Raw genomic sequence first — 15,453 nt, forward strand, 5'->3', positions numbered from 1 at the left:
CCAATCGCTTGAAGTCAATTTAGTAACTCTCGGTATCTTTTCAGATGTTGATGAATACAGGTAATTGACTTCTCATTGACATTCTGATCAAAGACTGACAGATCTTAAGTCGCTGCAATCGAATTGTCTTCTAAGTACGCAATTCACCACTGTGGGCAACTAAAAAAATTTACAAAAAGACTGCAAACTACTTACAGATTTACTGTATAGATATCTAATGGTCTGTTCAGATCAAAATAACCGATTCAAATTTTTTTTACTGGAGAAGTTTGAGACAGTTCAATAAGCGCCTCGTCTACTTGTTCAGTTTCCATCGTGACAATACAATTGGTTCAGAAGACGACTTTTCGCATGGGGAAATCATATCTTTCTTTGCAAAGAAAAGGAAGAAAATCTACCGTCAGTATGCTGGATACCAAATAAAGGCAACAGTAGTATACCGCTGTTTGAAAGACATAAATTGATAAACTTTAAAAACTCCTTATAAAGAACGATTCATATCTGTCGCATCAAGATGTTCGACTAAACATCCTGCTGAAGTGCTGAATACTATTCTTTTTTACAGCTAAATATTATATCACACTCTCTGAAATTTTGCAGCAATATGAAGACTTTTTGTTTTTCTACGCTTTACACTACTATTACAAATGATTAATTAAAAGATCGAATTCATCATCTCAGTAATTGGTGCTCTTTCTATAAAAATATGAATCGTAGGTATAAATTAGACAGTAATAACATGAGTAACACCACGGGTGCCACATGTTGAGCAGGATCTGCTACACTTCCGGAGCACCTGAGATCTCTCCCAGTTTTTGTTTGGGTTTGTGTTGGTGTTGTACCCCTATTTGTGACATTTTTATCTATTGCGTCACTCATCTGTGTCAATATAATGAAATTTGATGCGACTGTCATGCAAGTGAGAAATTTAGCTAGCTTTAAAACAGGTTTTTATCCACCATTTTTTACATAGGAAAGTGCCTGTACCAAGTCAGAAATATGACAGTTGTTATCTATTCGTTTGATCTGTTTGAGCTTTTGCAATTTTATCAGGGACTTTCTGTTTTGACTTTTTCTCGAAGTTCAGTATTTTTGTGTTTTTGTGTTTTTACTTTATTTTTTGTTTTTGTTTTTGGTTATGGTAAATCTTATTTTGTGAAGAAACACACTGGTTTTATCAGAAAATACACAGAAAAGATTATTATCAAAATGCTTGACTTTTTAAAATGAATAGCACCATTACAAACTCAATCCTATTTGTTAATGCTATTTTTGGAAATTTACCTTTGATGAAATAATCGTCACAAAAAATACAGCACTGTTTTTGGCGTTGATACATTCGTGTAACGCACTGTTTATAATTATATTACGGTTTCCTGGTGTACCATCATAAATTCATATGAGTTGTATGTTGTAGTTCTGTGGTTTACATGTTGAACTGTACTCTAGTAATATTGATTTATGTAGTTCTCTGTCCTGACTGTTCTTGTGTTTTTTGTACTGTACTCCTTTCACGTAATGTTGTCGTTTAAGCGTTATTTATAATATTGACATATATAAATACATTCTTTTTAACCTGTTATCAATTGATAAGTCCTAATACAATGTACATGTGTAAACCCACATATTTTGCCTACTAAGTGGTATTAAAAAAAGTCATAGACACTAGTTACATTGACCTAAGAAATTCTACCATGAATAATGGGTTGATGATAACATTATCTTTCAGTTGAGTATCAATGTCGACTTGCATCAATACCTGTTACAAACGATTTATCTATTCATACATAGTATTGTTTATACATAAACTCAACATAGAAACCAAGCTTACAACTGTGTACGCCAGGCACGCCTTTTGTTTTCAAAATACTCATCAGTGACGCTCAAGTAATAGTTGTAAATAAACTGTTATCACAGAGATATGTCTCGCTTTTTTGTAATTTCGATTAGGTAAACGTTCAAATTAATAAAATTTCAACACTTCAACATGTACGTTTTGCAAATATTCGAAGTCAATGAACCATGACAAGACTATACAATCTCCATGGAAATGGGATGTGCAAATGCTAATACAACTGCATACCAAATATCATTGATTTATCATAAGTAGTTCTCTTTAAACAAACCTAATCACAAACTTATACATAACTTAGCAAAAGTTTCAAAGTCAATAGACCATGACTGAGGGGCCGAGGCAAAATAATCTCCATGGAAATGAGATATGCCAATGCTTATACAACTGCATATTAATTATCATTAATTTACCACTAGTGGTTCCCCATAGTGGAAGTGAGTAGTCCATAAACTGAACTACTCACAAACTTATACATGAAAACTAAGAAAAATTTCAAAGTCGATAGACCATGACTGAGGGGCTGGGCAAAATAATTTCCATGGACATGAAATCTGCCAATACTTAAACAACTGCATACCAATTAGCATTAATTTACCACAAGTGGTTCCCCATAAACTGATATAATCTCAAATTAATACATGAAAACTAAGCAAAGTTTGAGAGTCAATATACCATAACTGAGGGGGGCGGTGCCAAATAATCTCCATGGTAATGAGATGTGCCAATACTAATACAACTGCATACCAAATATCTTTTACTTACCACTAGTGGTTCACAATAAACAAGACCTAATCACAAACTAATACATTGTTGACGTCACCGCCGACGCCGGAATAGCATACTTAGGTCTTGCTTTTTGACTCCGTCAAGCGAGACAAAAGCTGCAAAATAAAGTACGAAGCTGAAAAGCACTGAAGACCCGAAAAACTCAAAGTCTGATAAATCCATAATCTCTCATGATCAGGATTTGAGTATCAAACTAGATAAAGCATAAATACCTGTGACAAAACACTTCTTCACTTCTTCCAATAGTAGTGAGTTAATGATCACATACGATCTTAGGTGTGGAACATCAAAGTAAGCAATCTTCCCTAGTGAATTTTGGAAATGAAGAAAATCCACAAGTTGATCAGGAGACAGGATAAACATCCTACTGTTTTCATTTATTTCTTCAATTTCTTTCATCGACAAAATGTGTATCCCTTTAGCTACTAACTCATCAATCTTAATTTCAAGTTGGACACAGGCTGTTTCAACATCCTTCTTTAAAAATTAAAGAACACTATATTGGTAAACATACTTCAATATTTGTCTTACATTTTGCTGTACATCACTTTTTCCAAAGATCAAATTTGAGGTAACTTTAATAATGTTCTTTTATAAAAAGTGTTTACTCATGTCCGTATGTTGTGATTTGGTCCAGCTATCAAGGAAACATCGGAAGATAAGGTATAAACAAACAACCAAAAACGGTTAAAAATCACAATTTTTTACAGCCCGGTCTACTTGGAGATGCCATATAGCTAATAATAATAGCTAGAGTCCATGCAACCCGTCAGACCTAACAAAGAATAATTTAAACACCAAGAACTATCTTAGGCACATACCTTGTAAAGATAGGGGTGACTATGTACAAAACGAACCCTGCACTTTTTTACTAATGTATCAAAGGATGCACCGACCGTGATACAACTTACACCGTTAACGCCCTAACTTCGAGAAGAAGGCTTTTTTTAATAGTTCGTTATTATGTTGTACTGTTATACCACTGTCCCAGGTTAGGGGAGGGTTGGGATCCCGCTAACATGTTTAACCCCGCCACATTATTTATGTAAGTGACTGTCTCAAGTCAGGAGCCTGTAATTCAGTGTTTGTTGTTTGTTTATGTCTTACATATTTGTTTTTCGTTCATTTTTTTTATATAAATACGGCTGTTGTTTTTCTCGTTTGAATTGTTTTACATTGCCATATCGGGGCCTTTAATCGCTGACTATGCGGTATGGGCTTTGCTTATTGTTGAAGGCCGTACGGTGACTTATAAATGTTAATGTCTGTGTCATTTTGGTCTCTTGTGGACAGTTGTCTCATTGGCAATCATATCACATCTTCTTTTTTTATATTTCCTGTATTTAAATCGCCACTGTCAAAGGCCGGAAGTATGAAAACAAAATTTATAAAAAGGCCAGATGCCAGATAAAAACCATATTAGTGATAAAAAATTTAGGGTAAATTGTTGGATATTTTTGACTTATGGCGTCAGAAAAGAATACAGATCGTCGTTTGCCGCAAATTCAAATTGATAGTCGCACACATCAAGACGTATCTGTAACAGTTTTAAGAGTTGCCACAGAAAGAGAATAATCATACATTATTTTGTAACATAAACTCTGTTTAACACGGTCTTAAACAGAATACAAAAAAAATAAAAAAAAACATGGCAGATACTTTATAAATAAGAGAATATGAGAGGAGCTTACCATTCAGTCATCTGTTAATACTAAGTGTTCCAGATGTTCATCTCTGACCACAAGAAAAATAATGTGGTCTTATTATGTTGTAATCAAACTTACTTTGCATAATAATGGAGGTTAAGGAAAGAAAATTCACAAAAGAAAAAAATGTAGAGCGAATAAAGTATAAAGAAAAGACATACATAGATAGATATTAATCTTAAACTAGAGGCTCTCAAGAGCCTGTATCGCTCACCTGATTCTACTTGGGTTTTTGAAATCATATGAAAAAATATAAAATTTGGCTAAAAGTGACAACAAAACCTCATTGATAAGGAAAGGAACATGTTTAATTTCATTCAAAAGTCCCCCACTGGCGGCCATCTTGGATGACGGATCGGCTACAAAGTAACAACACTTGGTCAGCACCTCATAAGGAACATTCATGCCATGTTTGGTTTTATTCCATTCAGTGGTTCTCTAAAAGAAGTCATTTGTATGCATTTCCCATAGGGTCCTATGTTAAACTAAGTCCCCTGCTGGCGGCCATCTTGGATGATGGATCTGCTACAAAGTAACAACACTTGGTCAGCACCTCATAAGGAACATTCATGCAATGTTTAGTTTTATTCCATTCAGTGGTTCTCTAAAAGAAGTCATTTGTATGCATTTCCAATAGGGTCCTATGTTAAACTAAGTCCCTGCTGGCGGCCATCTTGGATAATGGATCGGCTACAAAGTAACAACACTTGGTCAGCACCACATTAGGAACATTCATGCCATGTTTGATTTCATTCCATTCATTGGTTCTCTAAAAGAAGTCATTTGTATGCATTTCCCATAGGGTCCTATGTTAAACTAAGTCCCATGCTGGCGGCCATCTTGGATGATGGATGGGCTACAAAGAAACAACACATGGTCAGCACGGCATCAGGAACATTCATGCAATGTTTGGTTTCATTCCATTCAGTTGTTCTCTAAAAGAAGTCATTTGTATGCATTTCCCATAGGGTCCTATGTTAAACTAAGTCCCCCGCTGGCGTCCATCTTGGATGATGGATCGGCTACAAAGTAACAACACTTGGTCAGCACCACATTAGGAACATTCATGCCATGTTTGATTTCATTCCATTCAGTGGTTCTCTAAAAGAAGTCATTTGTATGCATTTCCCATAGGGTCCTATGTTAAACTAAATCCCCCGCTGGCGGCCATCTTGGATGATGGATTGGCTACAAAGTAACAACACTTGGTCAGCACTCCATAAGGAACATTCATACTATGTTTGGTTTCATTCCATTTAGTGGTTCTCTAGAAGAAGTCATTTGTATGCATTTCCCATAGGGTCCTATGTTAAACTAAGTCCCCCGCTGGCGGCCATCTTGGATGATGGATCGGCTACAAAGTAACAACACTTGGTCAGCACTCCATAAGGAACATTCATGCTATGTTTGGTTTCATTCCATTTAGTGGTTCTCTAGAAGAAGTCATTTGTATGCATTTCCCATAGGGTCCTATGTTAAACTAAGTCCCCCGCTGGCGGCCATCTTGGATGATGGATCGGCTACAAAGTAACAACACTTGGTCAGCACCCCATAAGGAACATTCATGCTATGTTTGGTGTTATTCCATTCAGTGGTTCTCTAAAAGAAGTCATTTGTATGCATTTCCCATAGGGTCCTATGTTAAACTAAGTTCCCGGCTGGCGGCCATCTTGGATGATGGATCGGCAACAAAGTAACAACACTTGGTCAGCACCTCATAAGGAACATTCATGCCATGTTTGGTTTCATTCCATTCAGTGGTTCTCTAGAGGAAGTCATTTGTATGCATTTCCCATAGGGTCCTATGTTAAACTAAGTCCCCCGCTGGCGGCCATCTTGGATGATGGATCGGCTACAAAGTAACAACACTTGGTCAGCACCACATTAGGAACATTCATGCCATGTTTGATTTCATTCCATTCAGTGGTTCTCTAAAAGAAGTCATTTGTATGCATTTCCCATAGGGTCCTATGTTAAACTAAATCCCCCGCTGGCGGCCATCTTGGATGATGGATTGGCTACAAAGTAACAACACTTGGTCAGCACTCCATAAGGAACATTCATACTATGTTTGGTTTCATTCCATTTAGTGGTTCTCTAGAAGAAGTCATTTGTATGCATTTCCCATAGGGTCCTATGTTAAACTAAGTCCCCCGCTGGCGGCCATCTTGGATGATGGATCGGCTACAAAGTAACAACACTTGGTCAGCACTCCATAAGGAACATTCATGCTATGTTTGGTTTCATTCCATTTAGTGGTTCTCTAGAAGAAGTCATTTGTATGCATTTCCCATAGGATCCTATGTTAAACTAAGTCCCCCGCTGGCGGCCATCTTGGATGATGGATCGGCTACAAAGTAACAACACTTGGTCAGCACCCCATAAGGAACATTCATGCTATGTTTGGTGTTATTCCATTCAGTGGTTCTCTAAAAGAAGTCATTTGTATGCATTTCCCATAGGGTCCTATGTTAAACTAAGTTCCCGGCTAGCGGCCATCTTGGATGATGGATCGGCAACAAAGTAACAACACTTGGTCAGCACCTCATAAGGAACATTCATGCCATGTTTGGTTTCATTCCATTCAGTGGTTCTCTAGAGGAAGTCATTTGTATGCATTTCCCATAGGGTCCTATGTTAAATTAAGTCCCCCGCTGGCGGCCATCTTGGATGATGGATCGGCAACAAAGTAACAACACTTGGTCAGCACCTCATAAGGAACATTCATGCCATGTTTGGTTTCATTCCATTCAGTGGTTCTCTAAAAGAAGTCATTTGTATGCATTTCCCATAGGGTCCTATGTTAAACTAAGTCCCCTGCTGGCGGCCATCTTGGATGATGGATCTGCTACAAAGTAACAACACTTGGTCAGCACCTCATAAAGAACATTCATGCTATGTTTGGTTTTATTCCATTCAGTGGTTCTCTAAAAGAAGTCATTTGTATGCATTTCCCATAGGGTCCTATGTTAAACTAAGTCCCCGGCTAGCAGCCATCTTGGATGATGGATCGGCAACAAAGTAACAACACTTGGTCAGTACCTCATAAGGAACATTCATGCGATGTATGGTTTCATTCCATTCAGTGGTTCTCTAAAAGAAGTCATTTGTATGCATTTCCCATAGGGTCCTATGTTAAACTAAGTCCCCCGCTGGCGGCCATCTTGGATGATGGATCGGCTACAAAGTAACAACACTTGGTCAGCACCTCATAAGGAACATTCATGCCATGTTTGGTTCCATTCCATTCAGTGGTTCTCTAGAAGAAGTTCAAAATGTAAATTGTTAACGACGACGACGACGGACGACGGACGCCAAGTGGTGAGAAAAGCTCACTTGGCCCTTTGGGCCAGGTGAGCTGAAAATTAGCTTAAACAAGCTTAAAGCTCTGACAAAAATAATTTTGCAGCAAAAAGGATTGCTCTAGACAAATCACCCGGATACAAGTTTTTTTTAACTTGTTCTTTAAAAAGTATAAGTTCTATTTTGTACAGGACAGTAGGTAGGTTTGAATTTTGAATTATTTAGTTTTCTCTGAACAGGTCATCTATTAACACTTTGTAGAGTTCACGCAGAGTATTTCGGTCTAGTTAATTTTACTTTGAGATAAGTTCACGCTGTTGAAGAAATCTTCCGCGTCTGGATTATAAAAAAACTGATTTTTCTTTGTCGTTCAGATACTACGTTTGAAAGTATTTTTCAGAATAATAATATGGATGGCGACTTGAACCTTTCATTTACAGCTGACGACGACTTTGATGGTGTGGATCTTGAAGAAGATCCAACGACAGGAGACTCGTCTTTGATTAGGGATAAGCAGTTGGAAGGTGCTATGATTTTAATGTTGAAAAAAATTCATAGAGAGGAACGTCCGACCGTATTCGAGAAAGAAAGTGTCAACGAGAACAAATCAGGTATTGTTTGTGAATCTTCGGACAGTGAAAAAACCTCAGTACTGTCCTCACTTTTTTTCTTCTTCAAAATTTGAAATTGAGGCATTTTTTAAACAATTTGTAGAGGGAAAATAATATCTTATTGTTGTCATGATAAATCTAAAAGAAGGCAGGTTAAAAATCGTGCAGAAAATGTCAAATGTGTCTTCCTTTTATTAATTGTCGGCTATTTTGGACGTTTACGCTGCTTGGTTGCGTCAAATAGAAATATTAAAAAAATGTTGGAGTGCAAGTTTGACTATTAAGTGTTTGATTTTTATAAAACTGACTCAAACTTAAACAAAACCCTTTCTTCGAAATCCTTGGTTTGGTTTTGTGATGAACAACAAACAAATAAATGTGAGGAAAAGGCAAAACCTCATAACGATACGATTAGGAGCGGGGGTGTTTGATGCGTGTTAATATTTGTGCAACATGTTTACAAAAAGATGGTAGACACCTATCCTGAATGGGCTGAGTTGTGTCCACATAAACGTAAGTTACTATGTAATTTCGGGAACACAAATTTTGTTTGATGGAAATCACTGTACAATATGTAAAGATGTTTTACTTTTAGAAGTTCGTCACACTTCTGATCTTATATAATCAATTATTTTTTTCTGATCTTATAGAATTACATAGTCAGTTATTTTGTTCTTATTTTTACAATTTTGAGTGTTTAAAGATTTCTATTCATTTTTAAGTAAATATACGATTTTGGCGTTCTCGCTTCTAATTTTGTTTATAGTGTTAAAAGTTTGCATTTTTTACATGTTTTCCGCATTTCGAAACGTTTGATTTTAAATCATTTTTTCAAAGGTTTAAAAAGAGTGAAATCTTATGTGTCGATAATTTAATTAGTGGGCCCAGATGGAGAACTACATTATATTTTAAAAAAGAAAGACATATTGATAAAAGAAAAATGTTGATAGTAACTTCAAAGTGGACTAAAACTTTACAGTTATGGGAAAGAAAATATTAGATATCCCATTGATTACAAATCCGGTATCTAAATTATGACCATATTCTGCCTACATGGCTTTTGCAGTGGAATAAACGTTCATATAAAGTTCGACGATTTGGGATTTGGGAGTTCGACGATATATTATATACCAATAAAATTATTTTATCCAAAACACATAACTAACTTGAATGTTTGCTTATATCCATGTTTTAATCCAATATTTACATTATTTATGAATAATTTACAATTTCACAACATTGTTTTCGATGTTAACTTATCGTACAAGCATAAGCCTTTCAAAAAGGGCTAGTCGACTCAGCTGATTTAAATGGAAAGTGCTCTCGCTTTGTAGATTAACTCATTTACTAGAATACGTGTATCAATCAAAAATTGTTACCACACACGTGAGGTCACACGTTATGAAGTAGTATATATCGTTTAACGTTGTTGTTTGCGAAACTCCAGAAGATTCGACTATTTATAGATAAAAGTTACCTGTGTACCAATATCATGAATATGCATGATTAATGACCAGGCAAAATCTAATTTCTAAAATAGAGAGGACAAATCCGATACTCTACGGGATTGAAGGACATTTACTAGGTTTGGATTGTCCTAACCAATCAATAAACTTTGATTATTCACGTCTCGTAATAACTAATATCAGGTAGCAAGAAATTCACGCACTGACTGTCCATCGTTCAATTCTTAATATCGACTCCTAGGAGTCGATAATGATTAAGACGATCTGTTTACGACTGAACATTAGACATTAAGTTTCACACTTATTTAACCTGTTTCCCAGAGACGACGAAAACAAAGTAATTAAATTGCCAGATGTGCATTTGAACTGTAAATGACCAGACTGGCCCTCTGAAGGTGTCATAAAATTTAGGAATCCCGTTAAGATTAACCCTAACCTTCTACACTGTAATATAAAACTCTTTGGAAAATACTATTATCTTTAACTAATTTTAGCAGATGAAAATGTTACTTTACTTCAACATAATTATATTGAAAATTAACGATAAAAATAATATTGAAAAAATTATAAGTGCAATTAATAAAACCGATTTCTACTTTATTGAAAATCATAACTAAAAAAAAAATCATACATGTACTAATAAAAACAGAGAACTATTGCCTTCTTCAATCCAGAGTATTTAATTATTTCTTGAACACATGCATCAATAGTATTGATTTAAATTCGAAACACTAGTTCACAAATAGTTTCAGAAGTGGGGGAGCGATGTGGGCTTTTAAATGTGTTGTTTCCTCACATTCAATACACCTACAACACGGGTGTCAATCGGTTTAACGAGATAAATGATCGTGAAAGAATATCTAACGGAGGTCAAGTAATGAGAGACGATCGTGAAAGCTCTGGTAACGGATCGTGAAAGACATTTAATCGAGTTAAGACATATAAAAGGTCAATAAATATTCTAATTTAATTAATTACACAGACAAATTTACGACAAAATAAAACTGTCTGTCAAAATGGTTCAACATTATGATCAGTATGTGAGAATATCCAGTTTTAAAAGTACATAGTTATTACAAAACAACAAAAGGCAGATTGCTTCTCGACATTTCAATGACATAAAAAATGTAAACAAACATGATTTTTTTTCACAAATTCGACAAGAAAAAACTACTTTTATCCGAATAAGGGCATTCTATTTGAGTTAATCAAATGGTTCTCATAGTTATTGTGTAAAAACATAATCTGAAACTTGGCAAATAAAGAACTATTTACACAAAAATAGTTCAGAATCTTTGCAAAAATCGCTTAATTTTCAAAACGCGGAACAAATCCGAACAAAAAAATATGTTGTCTGTCAAAATGGTTTAACTTCCTCAACATAACTCTGAAATTAGATAGAGAAAATATGCAGTACTTTATGAAAAAAACACAAAAGGCGCAATGCATGTCTATGAAATTAATTACAAATAACACGCTTTTTGTACCTATAATGGTCATATTTCAGTTTATCATGATATATTTGAAACTTAATCTTTGTTGTATCTAATAGAACAGTAAAATTAAAGTATGTTCTTCCCTTAAAAGCATTAATTTGTATATGAAAACCTTGAATTTGTTGGATTTCCATCAAACTTGATCGTGAAAGATCAGGCAATGCATTGTTTTGGTCGTGAAAGATAATGCAAACCAGACTTAATACTAGTAATCAGAAATCAGTATTTCTTTTACCATTTGATAAACATGCAACTGGTTGAAGCCTGTATCTATTTTGATGAGGATGAAAATAAAAGCTAATTTTTTTTTTGTATTCAACACTTCACCTCGAAGGTTAAAAAACAACAACTAAAAACGTGTCTAAATAAGTGTGAAAGATTCAGCTCTGAGAATCGGTTTGTAGTGTAATTTAGGCAGACCGACACTATTTAGCCAATAATATGGATATGCAACGTTTAAACCAAAATTATATCAATCAAACAAAACATTACAGCAAAACAGCATCTTTCATGAGTAATTTGAAATTGAACGATAACCAACATTTTGTGCAACAGTACTTTCTTAAGTTCTTCATATACAACGCAGATGTGGATTGATTTAACTATATACTACAGACTATAGAATACCGGAGCGCAAATGATGTAATGTCTCGTCTGCTTTACTTATGATGGTATATTTGTTGAACGTCTATAATATCAAGGGTTTTACTAGAAGTGTCAAATGCGTTTAAGATTGCCAATAGTTCATAAAAAGAGTTCAAGGTCAAATGAACCATGCCATACAGATCATTACAAAAAATCCCGTACACCAAATAAATGTGTCCCGATCCTTACAGTGCCTAAGAAACTGACAAATTTAAAAGTTATGCTTGGCCAATTAATTCGGAACATAAGGTCAAAGAATATGAACCCTGACCGACAGCCAGACATAGACATCTTACTATCATTCAATATATCAAATACAATTGACGTCATCATGGTCATATATGAAACATGCAGACAGACATGTACACTAAATGCGAAATACCTTGGCGCTATAGCATACAGGTATATATCCAAATACAAAAAAACATAAAACGAACATTGCCGAATGATGCATGATAATGAGTTCGATGTTATATTAAACCTTGCAGAAGTCGAAAAAGTACACCTTACAATCATAACAACAGACAGTTATCCTAAGCTTAACGTATCCCCGATACGTACTTGACCAAAAAAAATGAATCTTCATCCATGAAATGAGGCAAATTCGGGGTCAGGTGAATCCGGTCTGATGGACATGTAGTTTATAGGATTCAATATACAAAGTGTGGGTATCCTATAACTCGTGATAAGTGAGTAATTCACATGACGATAAAAATCTTCATCCTATAATCATCAAACTATTTTACATTTCATGTCTGAAAATATTAATTTCTTTGCAAAAATCGCTTAATTTTCAAAACGCGGAACAAATCCGAACAAAAAAATATGTTGTCTGTCAAAATGGTTTAACTTCCTCAACATAACTCTGAAATTAGATAGAGAAAATATGCAGTACTTTATGAAAAAACACAAAAGGCGCAATGCATGTCTATGAAATTAATTACAAATAACACGCTTTTTGTACCTATAATGGTCATATTTCAGTTTATCATGATGTATTTGAAATTTAATCTTTGTTGTATCTAATAGAACAGTAAAATAAAAGTATGTTCTTCCCTTAAAAGCATTAATTTGTATATGAAAACCTTGAATTTGTTGGATTTCCATCAAACTTGATCGTGAAAGATCAGGCAATGCATTGTTTTGGTCGTGAAAGATAATGCAAACCAGACCTAATACTAGTAATCAGAAATCAGTATTTCTTTTACCATTTGATAAACCTGCAACTGATTGAAGCCTGTATCTATTTTGATGAGGATGAACATAAAAGCTTTTTTTTTTGTATTCAACACTTCACCTCGAAAGTTAAAAAACAACAACTAAAAACGTGTCTAAATAAGTGTGAAAGATTCAGCTCTGAGAATCGGTTTGTAGTGCAATTTAGGCAGACCGACACTATTTAGCCAATAATATGGATATGCAACGTTTAAACCAAAATCATATCAATCAAACAAAACATTACAGCAAAACAGCATCTTTCATGAGTAATTTGAGATTGAACGATAACCAACATTTTGTGCAACAGTACTTTCTTAAGTTCTTCATATACAACGCAGATGTGGATTGATTTAACTATATACTACAGACTATAGAATACCGGAGCGCAAATGATGTAATGTCTCATCTGCTTTACTTATGATGGTATATTTGTTGAACGTCTATAATATCAAGGGTTTTACTAGAAGTGTCAAATGCGTTTACGATTGCCAATAGTTCATAAAAAGAGTTCAAGGTCAAATGAACCATGCCATACAGATCATTACAAAAAATCCTGTACACCAAATAAATGTGTTCCGATCCTTACAGTGCCTTAGAAACTGACAAATTTAAAAGTTATGCTTGGCCAATTAATTCGGAACATAAGGTCAAAAGTATATGAACCCTGACCGACAGCCAGACATAGACATCTTACTATCATTCAATATATCAAATACAATTGACGTCATCATGGTCATATATGAAACATGCAGACGGACATGTACACTAAATGCGAAATACCTTGGCGCTATAGCATACAGGTATATATCCAAATACAAAAAAAACATAAAACGAACATTGCCGAATGATGCATGATAATGAGTTCGATGTTATATTAAACCTTGCAGAAGTCGAAAAAGTACATCTTACAATCATAACAACAGACAGTTATCCTAAGCTTAACGTATCCGCGATACGTACTTGACCACAAAAAATGAATCTTCATCCATGAAATGAGGCAAATTCGGGGTCAGGTGAATCCGGTCTGATGGACATGTAGTTTATAGGATTCAATATACAAAGTGTGGGTATCCTATAACTCGTGATAAGTGAGTAATTCACATGACGATAAAAAGCTTCATCCTATAATCATCAAACTATTTTACATTTCATGTCTGAAAATATTAATACTTTGAATTGCTTAAACCTATTGAGGATGTTGAACTATCTAGCTTTTCTCAATACCAATAACAAATATCAATTATGATATAATAGAAGAATAATTTGAACGTCTTCGTAGCATCAGATCTTTCACGATCCTTTTCACGATCTTCAAAAATGCGGTACGTGATCTTTCACGATCCAAAAAATCAATTTTTGTGTAAATAGTTCTTTATTTACCAAGTTTTAGATTATGTTTATACAAAATAACTGTGAGAACCATTTGATTAATTCAAATAGAATGCCCTCATTCGGATAAAAGTAGTTTTTCTTGTCGAATTTATGAAAAAATCATGTTTGTTTACATTTTTTATGTCATTGAAATGTCGAGAAGCAATCTGCCTTTTGTTGTTTTGTAATAACTATGTACTTTTAAAACTGGATATTCTCACATACTGATCATAATGTGCAACCATTTTGACAGACAGTTTTATTTTGTCGTTAATTTATGTGTAATTAATTAAATAAGAATATTTATTGACCTTTCATATGTCTTCTCGATTAAATGTCTTTCACGATCCGATACCAGAGCTTTCACGATCTCAATACTTGACCGCCGTTAGATATTCTTTCACGATCATTTCTCTCGTTAAACCGAATGACACCCGTGTAGTATGTCCTTATTGCCTGAACACATCTTGATAATGTTAGTTTCACTGACACAGATTTAACTATATCTAGTGTATCTTTTATCTCTAGCGCAATTTTTCGACTTGCATTCTATAGGGTACCAATGGTGTTCCGTATTTTTTTCTCGAAGACTACACAAACTAGGAGAAAACGGGTTAGCAATTCCTGTTACTAGGAATGCCAGTGTTGCATTACAACCAAACAAAAATGTATATGGTCATGCAGCAAAATTTGACGTAAAATGCAGTCGAAAAAGATTTTTTCCGCTTAATGAAAAAGGCATATTTTCAAAGGCCTCGACGTGCAGAAATTGAAGATTTTTTCCATACTTTGTAAAAAGCGAATAGGATTTTCTTAATTTTTTAAACCTAATTGGATAAGCTTTCGATTAAATGTAATTCCAATCAAGTATCATCCAATCAGAAGCCGTATAGAATTCTATTCTGAGTACCAAAAAAAACTTGCTGGTAAAACGTAAACAAAAAATTGTGCTCATGTAACCGATAGATGCATTCAACATAGTCACGCAATTTTGAA

At 34.7% G+C, this 15,453-nt stretch overlaps 1 long non-coding RNA gene across 1 annotated transcript in view; it reads right to left on the reverse strand.

The window, feature by feature from the left end:
• Positions 1–2,863: 2,863 nt before the first annotated feature.
• LOC143078972 (uncharacterized) overlaps positions 2,864–15,453 on the reverse strand; it is a 55,576-nt gene continuing 42,986 nt past the window's right edge. Inside the window, exon 7 of the long non-coding RNA XR_012979317.1 lies at positions 2,864–3,118. This is a non-coding gene — a long non-coding RNA (uncharacterized LOC143078972). The remainder of the gene's footprint in view (positions 3,119–15,453) is intronic.

The sequence above is a fragment of the Mytilus galloprovincialis genome, chromosome 6 (genome assembly GCF_965363235.1).
Source record: "Mytilus galloprovincialis chromosome 6, xbMytGall1.hap1.1, whole genome shotgun sequence".
Lineage (NCBI taxonomy): Eukaryota > Metazoa > Mollusca > Bivalvia > Mytilida > Mytilidae > Mytilus > Mytilus galloprovincialis.